Below are 10748 nucleotides of genomic sequence, written 5' to 3' on the forward strand. Positions count from 1 at the left end.
CCCACAGGATTATAGAGTAGGATTGTAAAGAAATAAAGTTTCTGAAACTTTAACTCATCTGGAAGAATCCTTTCTTTCTCACCCTGTGAACAAGCTGAGCATTTCCTTCTGAGTGTTCAGCTGTCTATTAAAGGTGCAAATGGCTTCTTTGGTGTTATGAAAAGTACATATTACATGATAGGCTCTTCACAGATATTAAAATGAACATATATATATATATATATAAATTAATATACTATATGTGTTATGTTGTCTTAGTTAGTAGTACTGTATTTTTTTCAGTAGTGTGGTATGTTGCGGTGTGATGTCATGGTTTGCCTCAGATACCCCAGGTTCCTCCCTGATAATTCCCTGCCAGGTGTGTCAATCATCCCTCCTTTCCACACCCTGACCCCTGCTGAGCGCTGTCTGTCAATCCTGGCATTCCAGAAGGGCGGCGAGTGATTGGCAGAATTCAAAAGATGCCCTCCCCTCCTGGAAGGACATTGGGCCATCCAGGTGTCCTCAGTCCCTTGAGACTTCCCCGCCCCGTACCTGGCTGGTGGTCCCCCGTGTTCCTTCCCTCGCCCTCTCCCCCGGCTAAAAGGGCGAGCAAACCATGCGGTTGGGAGTTCTCCTGGAGCCGTTGATGGATTCAGAGGCCTGTGGGCCAGGAATAAAGCTCTGGATCGAAACCCTCCATCAGAAGCAACTCCTTTCCTTCACCTCGCCTTAAAGCTTCTCCACCAAAGGTAAACCTGAACTCCTGCATGCCTGGACTTGCCTCCAAGCGCCCAGCTGCAGCATCCAGCCAGCCAAAAGTGTCTCTGGGGTAAAATTCCACAGTTGCTGCTATTTGGTCAAGCAGCAAAGGCCAGACAAGCTCATGTACGTCCCGTCCAGCTATATTCACAGAATCACAGAATTTCTAGGTTGGAAGAGACCTTCAAAATCATTGAGTCCAACCCATGTTCTAACACCTCAACTAGATCATGGCACCAAGTCCACATCCAGTCTTTTTTTAAACACATCGAGGGATGGTGACTCCACCACCTCCCTGGGTAGATGATTCCAGTATTTGATCACTCTTTCTGTGAAAAACTTCCTCCTTAATTCTAGCCTGTATCTCCCTTGGCGCAGCTTGAGACTGTGTCCTCTTGTTCTGTCTGTTGTTGCCCAGAGAAAGAGACCGAGCCCCAGCTCACCACAGTCACCCTTCAGGACGCTGAAGAGAGTGATAAGGTCACCTCTGAGTCTCCTTTTCTCCAGGCTGAACAACCCCAGCTCCCTCAGTCGTTCTTCATACGGCTTGTGTTCCAAGCCCCTCAGCAGCCTCGTTGCTCTTCTTTGGACACGCTCAAGCATCTCAACGTCCCTCCTAAACTGAGGGGCCCAGAACTGGACGCAATACTCAAGGTGTGGCCTCACCAGTGCTGAGTACAGGGGAAGAATGACCTCCCTGCTCCTGCTGGCCACACTATTCCTGATACTAGCCAGGATGCCATTGGCCTTCTTGGCCACCTGGGCACACTGCTGGCTCATGTTCAGCCGACTGTCAACCAGCACGCCCAGGTCCCTTTCCTCCTGAGCACTGTCCAGCCACACCATCCCCAGCCTATAACGTTGCAGGGGGTTATTGTGGCCAAAGTGCAGGACTCGGCACTTGGACTAATTAACTTCATCCCATTGGATTCTGCCCATCCATCCAACCATTCCAAGTCCCTCTGCAAAGCCCTCCGTCCCTCTGACAGATCGACACATGCTCCCAGCTTAGGGTCATCTGCAAATTTGCTAATGAATGACTCTAAGCCCTCATCCATGTCATCAATAAAAATATTAAACAGAACTGGCCCCAGCACAGAGCCCTGAGGGACACCACTGGTGCCTGGCCGCCAGCTGGATGCAGCACCATTCACCACCACTCTCTGGGCTCGGCCATCCAGCCAGTTCCTAACCCAGCAAAGAGTGCTCCTGTCCAAGCCACGGGCTGCCAGCTTGTCTAGGAGTGTGCTGTGGGAGACAGTGCCAAAGGCCTTGCTGAAATCCAAATAAACAACATCTACTGCCTTCCCTGCATCCACTAGGCGGGTTACCTGGTCATAAAAGGTGACCAGGTTGGTCAAACATCACCTACCCCTCCTAAAGCCATGCTGACTGGGTCTGATACCCTGGCCATGCTGTAAATTCTGTGTGATGGCACTTAATATAAACTGTTCCATTATCTTGCCAGGTACTGAGGTCAGGCTGACTGGTCTATAATTACCAGGATCCTCCTTTGCACCCTTGTTGTGAATGGGTGTCACACTGGGCAGCTTCCAGTCATCCAGAACCTCACCAGTGAGCCAGGACTGTTGGTAAATGATGGAGACTGGCTTGGCAAGCTCATTTGCCAGCTCTCTCATTACCCTGGGCTGGATCCCGTCTGGTCCCATAGATTTATGAACATCCAAGCATTTCAGTGGTTCTTTGACTGCCTCTTCTTGGATAATGGGGGGACCATTCTGCTCCCTGACACCATCAACCATTCCAGGCGGGCCAGTGTCTTGAGGGCAAGTCATCTTCCCACTAAAAACTGAGGCAAAGTAGGCATTAAGCACTTCTGCCTTCTCCTCATCTGCAGATGCTAAGTTCCCTCCCTTGTCCAATAAAGAACAAAGGCTGGTCTTACCCTTCCTTCTAGCATTAAGGTATTTGTAAAAACAGTTTTTATTATCCTTTACAGAAGTTGCCATTCTAAGTTCAAAATGAGCTTTGGCCTCCCTATTTTTTTTTCTGCATGCTCCAGCAGCCTTCTTGAATACTTCCTTAGAGACTTGACCCTCCTTCCAATGCTGATACATCCTCTTTTTATTCCTAAGTACCTCCAAATAAAAAAATATTGGTAATTATTTCAGTGGTAAATATAGTTTTAGGTTATAACATTATGTAAAATAGAAGCTATGCGATGTAAGATACTTTTTTAACTAGCTCAAGAAAGGGATGGAATAATCAAGAAATTCTTTGCCCAGAGATAACAGCAACAGGACACCTAAAGCCCCAAGAGAAGAATTCTTGCGTCCTTATTGGAAAAGACCAACTTTCTTCCACCTCCTTCCCGACTTTGAGGAGCCAACTGGATTAAGGGAGAGAACTTGACAATAACCAGAGAACACCCTTTGTTTGAAAAGAATTTATGCATCATGGATGAGATAGATGAATATGCAACAGGCTATTGCTTTTAAGAGCTAATCCTTTGTTAGCCTGCGTGCTTTCCGGGCATAATTGCCCAGGAGGCACCAGGACTGTCTGTATGTCTTTATTTTTATTGTCCTTTACTGTTCTAACTCTGATTGTCCGAATTCTTATTACTCTAACTTTTATTACTATCTTAATAACCATTTTATTGCCATTAAACTTTTAAAATTTTAAAACAAGTGTTTGGTGTTTTTTGCAGTGTGCTTTGAAAGTTGGGAAGACTCTTCATTCATCATCTCCAGAGCACACTGCCCTTGGCCAGCACACTGGCCCATTTTGGTTCATGTGTGACCCTTCTAGTTGAGGCAGAAAGGACAATGGCATTTGAAGACAAAACCAAAGGAAGAATGAGGCAGCCCAAACATCTTGTGCAGATGCAGGCCTTCAGCTGTGACTGGAGAGCATTGGGGTTCCTGCCTGAGATGAGGGATTACATTTTGTTCGTCACGAAAAAGAGACCAATGTGTTACAAGAGTTGTCTGCTGACTATTTCTGTACTACTTCATGAGATATGAGCTACAAGGATACCAGGGAAGGGGTTGCAGGAGCCCACACATAGTCCCACCCAGCAAATGGTACAAACAGATAACTCACAGAAATAACGACCAGGGAAAGGCTGGGGAAAGGGTAGGGGCAGATTAACACCCAGCAGGGAAACCTTTCCCGCTGACAAATGGTACAAGCAGATAACTCACAGAGATAACGACCAGGGAAAAGCTGGGGAAGGGGCAGGGGCAGATAAACAGTTTGCAAGGCAGGACATTTGCTTGCTTGATAGGGCACATATTGCATTAATCATAAGATTTTGGTAATTTTCCACGGAAAAGTCACCAAATAAAGACATAGGGTGAAGAAGACGCAGCTGAGGAGGACTCCGCAGCCTTTTATCACCGACCACCAGGAGACAGAAGGATGACCCTCTAGCAACAACCAGCACAGGCGCAGAGTACTCCGAGATAACATGGACTCCTGAAGGATGGAGAGGATAAAAGGACTGAATCAGAAACTAGTTGGGGCGGCAGTAGGTGGAGCGGAAACTCCCCTGTCGCCCAGCGCTGAGCCTTTGCTTACGTAGTATAGCTGCTTCAATAATTAATAAATTCTTTGATTGGAAATTACTCGTTTTGAGTCAATTTTATAACACTGCCACTTGGATTTGTATCCCTAGGTGCAATGTCTTTGGCGGGAGGAGAGCCTTGCTCAAGTGAGAAAGCAGAAAGATCAGAGAGGGTGCTCGGGAAGGTCTCCTGTGGTGCGGAGCTGTCAGCGCCTGTGAGGTGAGAGCGGGCCCGGCCTTGCCCGGGGTGGAGCCCCAGCAGAGCCCCGGCAGAGGCCGGAGCAGCCTGAGCCCCGGCAGAGGCCGGCTGGAAGGAGGCCCTTGGAGCTGCAAGAGGCAGCAGCCGGGCCCTGGGTGCCTGTTCCTGGGAGCGGGCGAATCCTCCGCTCTCAGAGCCCAGGTGGCAGCTGGCTGCTCCCGAGGGGAAGCGCAGCCGTGCTGGGCACAGCCCAGCCTGGAGGCATTGGCCGTCCGGAGTGTGCCCAGGAGCAGGGAAAGGCCAAGGGCAGCCGAGGGCCGCTGGGCTGGCTGAGGATTCCTCCTCTCCTGCCGGCTGCCCTGCAACTCCTGGCAAAGGTCAGCAGTGTGTGCAGCACTCTGGGCACCGGGGCAGGGAGCCGGGCTGCTCGGCAGGCTGGAGCACAGGGCAGCCTCCTTCAGGCCCGGCACTTGTGCCAGGGGAAGCGAGGCCAGCGTGAGGCAGGGACAGCTTGGCAGGGCACATCTGCAGGAGCCAGCGCCTCACGCAGCTCTGGCAGGAAGCGCCTGCAATCCTGCAGTTCTGCACTGAGCCAGAGCAAAGGGCTGAGATGCACAGTGTTTGGCAGAAATATTCAGGCCCCCCAGGCCAGCCTGCTTTGTGCTCTCTGGTGCACAGCAAGCGCTGTGCAATGCAGCTCTGAGCTGCTGGGAGAGAGGCAGTCAGGGATGTGCCTGAGGTGAGTCAAGGGCTTAGCTGAAAATGTAATTAGGGTAATTGAAAAGTGCAGATGAGTCAAGGGGCCAGCTGGGAATAGAATTGGGATAGTAGAAAATTGCATATTTTAGTTAAGATTTTAAAATGAGGTAAGAAGCTAAGTTAGTAATACAGCTAGCAGAAATCACGCCCCTTAGTTAAAGAGTACCAAATATATTAGGAACATAAAGCTAGGAGTGACAGGGATAGAGGAAGCAATTGTGAAGGAGCAGAGACCATAGAAATACCTTGCCTTGAGAATAATTGAACAGTTAGGAGAGGCTTGGACCATGACCAGCAGGTCAAAAGGTCTTGCCAACTGGCCATGGGAGAAGAGTTCACCATGAGGAAGACAGCTTTCTTCCTCCCATACAACCACTCCCTCATTTCAAACTCCCACCAACCCAGTTAAGGGAGTACAATTGCGCAGCTGTAATAGATATTCAGCTGATAAAAATATGAAGCAGGCAGGTAATAATTATGTATTATGGGTCCTTAGAAACCTAATGTAAAACCTTTTCTGTAGAAATAGAGAGCAGGATTCTGCAACTCCTTGCACGTGTCTTTGGAAACATGTTCACATGTATCCAGCACTGCAATAAATACCCTTCTTTTCTACTATAATTAGTTGAAGAGTCATCTGTCCGTGCTTCAAGGGTTATGCTGGAGCAGTGAACTGATTTGGAAGGGAGCAGAAGAGTTTCAGCAGGCAATTTTTGGAAGAGATGGAAGGCTCTTGTGACTGAAGGGAAAGCTATTTTGAATGGAGTAATAATCCCAAAGTCCATACAATTGTATCTTTGTGTCTGAATTTAAATCAGAATTATTAGAGATAGCTTCATGCAATTTGTCTAAAAATTTATCAAAGTCTTCATTCTTCTTTGGTGAATTTGTGTAAAAGACATGGTGTGTAACCCATCTGGAAGTGCAAGGATAGCATTATATGTTAGTTGTTGGCTCATCTGCAGGACTTGATCAATGCTCCTAGCCTGGGCAGTCCAGTAGCCCAGGGCCCCTTGCCAAGTAACTGCTGTGCTGTTAAACCATACAGAGGATCACCCTGCACTCTAGGTGCTTCCTGAGCACACTTTTCCTCCCAGCTTTTATGGAACATCACCTGCTGATGGAGTGGCATTATAAGTCTTATTAGGGTATGCACATCAGCTGGAATTAATGTGTTAGATGTAAAAATATACTGCAGAAGTGACTGTGCAAGTTGGGATTTTCAACCAAATTGTGAAATTGCAGCTCTCAACTTTTCTAAAATCTTCCAAGTGAAAGGTTCTCAAACTCTACTTGCAGCATTAGTTACTACAGGAAAAGCCTCTCCATCATTTGAGAGAAAAGTCCCTTCTACAATAGCTTCTGGAATTACTTTTTTCTACCTTAGTTTCTGAGCTGCTTCTATTTCAGGGTCACATTCCAACTCTAATTCCACATTCTTTACAGCGTGAGATGCAGGATTTTGTTTAACCAGCTCGAATGCTGGCTCAGAGACAGAATGGAGGAGTTTTTGCAAGACAAGGGCCATATTCAGCCGATGCACAATCCAGCCTGCTTGTAATAATGGACAATGGACACGTTCACAAAGAATGAATTATGGACATACTCAGAAATGGGGTCGGTATATTCTTGAAAAAGATACAAGAAGAAGAGTCATCAGGACTCAGCAAGTTTGTCAGCGAGCTTGGGAAAGTGAGCCATGGGCGGGCCAGACAACCAAAGCAAGATGCGTGAAAAATTAGATGATCCAATCAGCATTCTGTTTTAGACGTGTGAACAGCTAGGATAAACCAATCATGTATTAGCTAGAGACACATGGACAGTAGAGATTTATTATAAAAAGTCTTTTTAGGAATAATAACTTTAGCTTCACTGGATCATATTGGTTATGTTGTGATGTCTGTGAACCTCTGCACCATGCACTTAAGGGTGTGATGGTGTTCCCCAGGAAATGTACACATTTGGGGAGGTGCCCTTGGAAGAGAGGGGCTTGATTCCCAAGGAAAGTGCTTCCCCAGGAGCCCCCAGTGAGATCGGTGCAAGTGTCTCCATTTGACTCCCTGTGTCTCCTTCAGTCCTTGGGGCCCCTTGCACTTTGCAGAGGGGCATGCAAAGGGAGAAGGCTGTGAAGAAATACGAATTATGTTCTCTTGATGCAGACTGTGATTTTATACCCTCTCTCCTATGGTGCAGATGCTCTTCATTTCTACTGTGTTGATTATTCTTATCAATACATATTTTAACTTGCTCTGGCATTCTTCCCATAGAAAAGCTTTCCTTGGGTATTTGATTTACGTCTGCAAATGTTGATACGTAACTTCAGGTATCTGAATTTAGCCCATTTCTCCTCTCGCTTTCATTTCAGAAAATGTCAGAATTACAGATGTACACACTAAAGTATCCAAGATTTCTGTGCCACAGAAAGATGAGTAAACAGTAGTACAGCCCAATCTACATTACCTTGAGCAGTTACCAAAGCCAGTAGGTATTTAGAAAAGTGTGCCTTCTTTCAGCAATATTACTAATCGATTGTTATATACAAATTATAATATTATAATCTTGGCTTTACACAAATATTAAAATGGATTCTATATGTGTGATGTTAAAATTGTGATCTTTATAACTTTGTTATAAAGATATAGTTTTTATTTCTGTTGTTAAATAAGCTTAGAGAGCTCCCAAGGCCTTGAACATACTTGAGACTGATTTTGCAATAAACTATCTTTTAAAACTCTGTTTGGAAAGCAGAAGGTAGGAACATCAGTCATCTGTTGTGTTTGACTTTATTGTTATTTGAGATTGTAGTAAATCCTGAGCACGAGCTGGGATGCAGATTGTAATTGCTCATCTTTCCAAAGATAGATATGGATACTATTAAACTGTGCCCTGTTTATTGTTCCTAACTGACTAATTTACTGCAGTAGTTTTATAGTGCTTTTTTGTTGTTGTAATGTCTAAATGTAGTGGGAGAATATATATTTGACTTGGGGGAGTTTGGCTTTTGTTTTTCAAATAATAAAACCACTCTCTTCAGCCTGGTGAAGAAGAAATCTGCTTCTGTCCTTGTACACAGCTATGGGTTTGTTTACACAGCTTCTCCTTCCCTTCTCTGCCTAGGCTTTCTCACCTGCAGTTTTCAGTAGAAAAGCAACAAACCTTTGAAAGGCTAAGCCTCAACATAACTGTGACCCTCAATCAATACTTCCTTCTTCCAATTTCTTAAGATCTCTTTGTCCTGGGCACTCAGTATGGCCTTTTTCCTCAAAGTTCTTTAGCTATCTTGAATGCTTACAGCGTAACAGGTAATCCCTGATCTATTTTCAACTCTCTGCTCAGATGCAGACTGCTGGAAGGGAGGTAGGACTGGTACTGGAGACCTGGCAGCTTGTCCAGCAAGCAAAATTTTTGAAAGAATGGTAAGTGGAGAAGCATGCAAGTCCGGGTGGTGAACTCATAGATGCAAGCACTTGCAGTTTCCTGTCAGGATTTTACAGTTCAAGGGTATGGTCTCTTCTTATTTCTGTCCCTTAATGCTCAATCCTTGCCACACTTCTTCAACTTCTTTTGCATTGTCATCTTCCGTGTTTTCTTCCTCTCTTCTTCTTTCTGTGACTTTCTGTGCAGGATGGATAACCTGTCATACACTGTCAGCTTGCTCAGTGACCGAGCAGTGAGTGATATGATGGTGTGGAAATTGGAGGTGCACAGTAGGCAAACGTGTCGTGCTTCTGTGTGCCCTCTGCAGGCAAACCTGCTTCCCAAACCATCAGTCAGACTTGGAAAAAAGGCTTATCACCACTGCTTTGTTGTGGTTTGTGCATTGATGAAGAAACACTTCCATCTCAACCTGCTTAAGCCACTGCAGAGCAGGAATTGTTGCTTTGGGAGCAGATGTGCTGGCAGGGTCCTTACAGCTCCACAAGATGTGCCTCTTCTGGAACAGATTTCTGCATCTTGGTGCAATAAAATCTATGCTTTAAATTGCACCAGGGCAAGTCATGCACTCATGTAGATGTGTTTTCAGACATAGATATTTCTATATATGCCTAGTGAATGGCCTCCTGGGGAGCAGGGACAAATGAGGAAGGGGGCTGATAAAACATGCTTCTGCTTCAAGAAAAACCCCTGTCTTCCCTTTCCAGAGAAGGATATAAACTTTTTCTTGATTGGCCTAAAGGGGATAAACAAGTCCCTCCATGTCCTGATCTTTTACTAGTCTCAAATTATTTAGAAAAGTTGTAATTTTTTTTTTTTTTTTGGTGGGGGGTTGGTGGTGTTCGGGTCTGCACTTCAGACCTGTTCTCCCAGCAGCCAGGGACCTACAGCTGCTGTGGGTGGGGCAGGTGCTCAGGTAATTACCAACAGGTGCTTGGTAATTGCTAACAGCAGTTGAGGTGAGAAGTTGGCTTGTGCCTGGCTGAGGGCTTGAGGACTGTGGGGAGAGAAGGGATAGGGAGTGGAGTGGAAAATATTAGTTACACAAGCAAATCTGAGGTGTAGGTGGCATTTAACTGGATTAGGTACTGCATTTCATGGACTTGATCACAATTTATGAAGAACTGAACATTGAACTATGAGATAGGACTATTTAGTTGCTATTCTAAATGCTGCATTTACTAATATGTAATGTAATTTCTTTGTATTTTGCTCAGAAGCTGTCTCAAAAACATTAAAGTCCAAATAAAGTCTTCATAAACACAAGTTAATAGCTTACTTGTTGTTAAAAACAGAAGCTGAAAGGGCCAATGGCTCTTGCATTCAGTAATTCACACATTTTAAAAGAAGTGGCTCTCTCCTGTTCCTGTGGCTAGCTTGTCTCTTCAGGCTAGGAACCGTTTCTGGGAGCATTTCCTTGCTGCTCCTATATCTCTATCCCCTTGGAATCTGATGCTAATACTATATTTTTCTAAAATTAGAAAATTTGAAATTTCTGTAGGCCCTTTCATTTTGTCATTTGCACCTGTCACTTGAGGGGAAGAAAAGTCTGATAAGGTTTTTTCCTTGTAGGCCTCTCAAATTGCAGCCCATTGCATTTAGCTGCAAAATTCTTAGTCATGCTAACAGGATGCCTGAAATGGAAACTGGTAGAGAGTAAAAGAAATTGCCTGGTACAGATGCTGTCAACTATTTTTAGTTTCTTGACAGTCCAGTATTTCCCTTACCCAAGGAGTGTTCATATTTCTTTCTCTTTTTCTTGCAGCTCTCAGTTCTGTGATGACCGAGAAACAAAAATACAAAGTAAGGGTATCCAGAGTAGATGGACTTTATGAGAATTAGGGGGCAATTTGACCATACACTGATCTGTATGATTGCCTTCTTCTGTGAAAGATTGTAGTGGTGTTGTAATATATGTTGGGAAATAATTCATGCTCTAAAAGCATGTATTTCATCAAGATTGTGAAATCCAAACAAGTCTCTTACCACAAGCAGCCCGAGAGGCAGACGTCTATTCTGATTCCGAAATTCCTGAAGGCAGCAGGAGAACAATCAGCACTTAGCTTATGAACAGAGCACCCAGCA

The sequence above is a fragment of the Agelaius tricolor genome, unplaced genomic scaffold (assembly GCF_023055355.1).
Source record: "Agelaius tricolor isolate 1412-34295 unplaced genomic scaffold, bAgeTri1.0.p SCAF_81, whole genome shotgun sequence".
In the NCBI taxonomy this organism is placed as follows: domain Eukaryota; kingdom Metazoa; phylum Chordata; class Aves; order Passeriformes; family Icteridae; genus Agelaius; species Agelaius tricolor.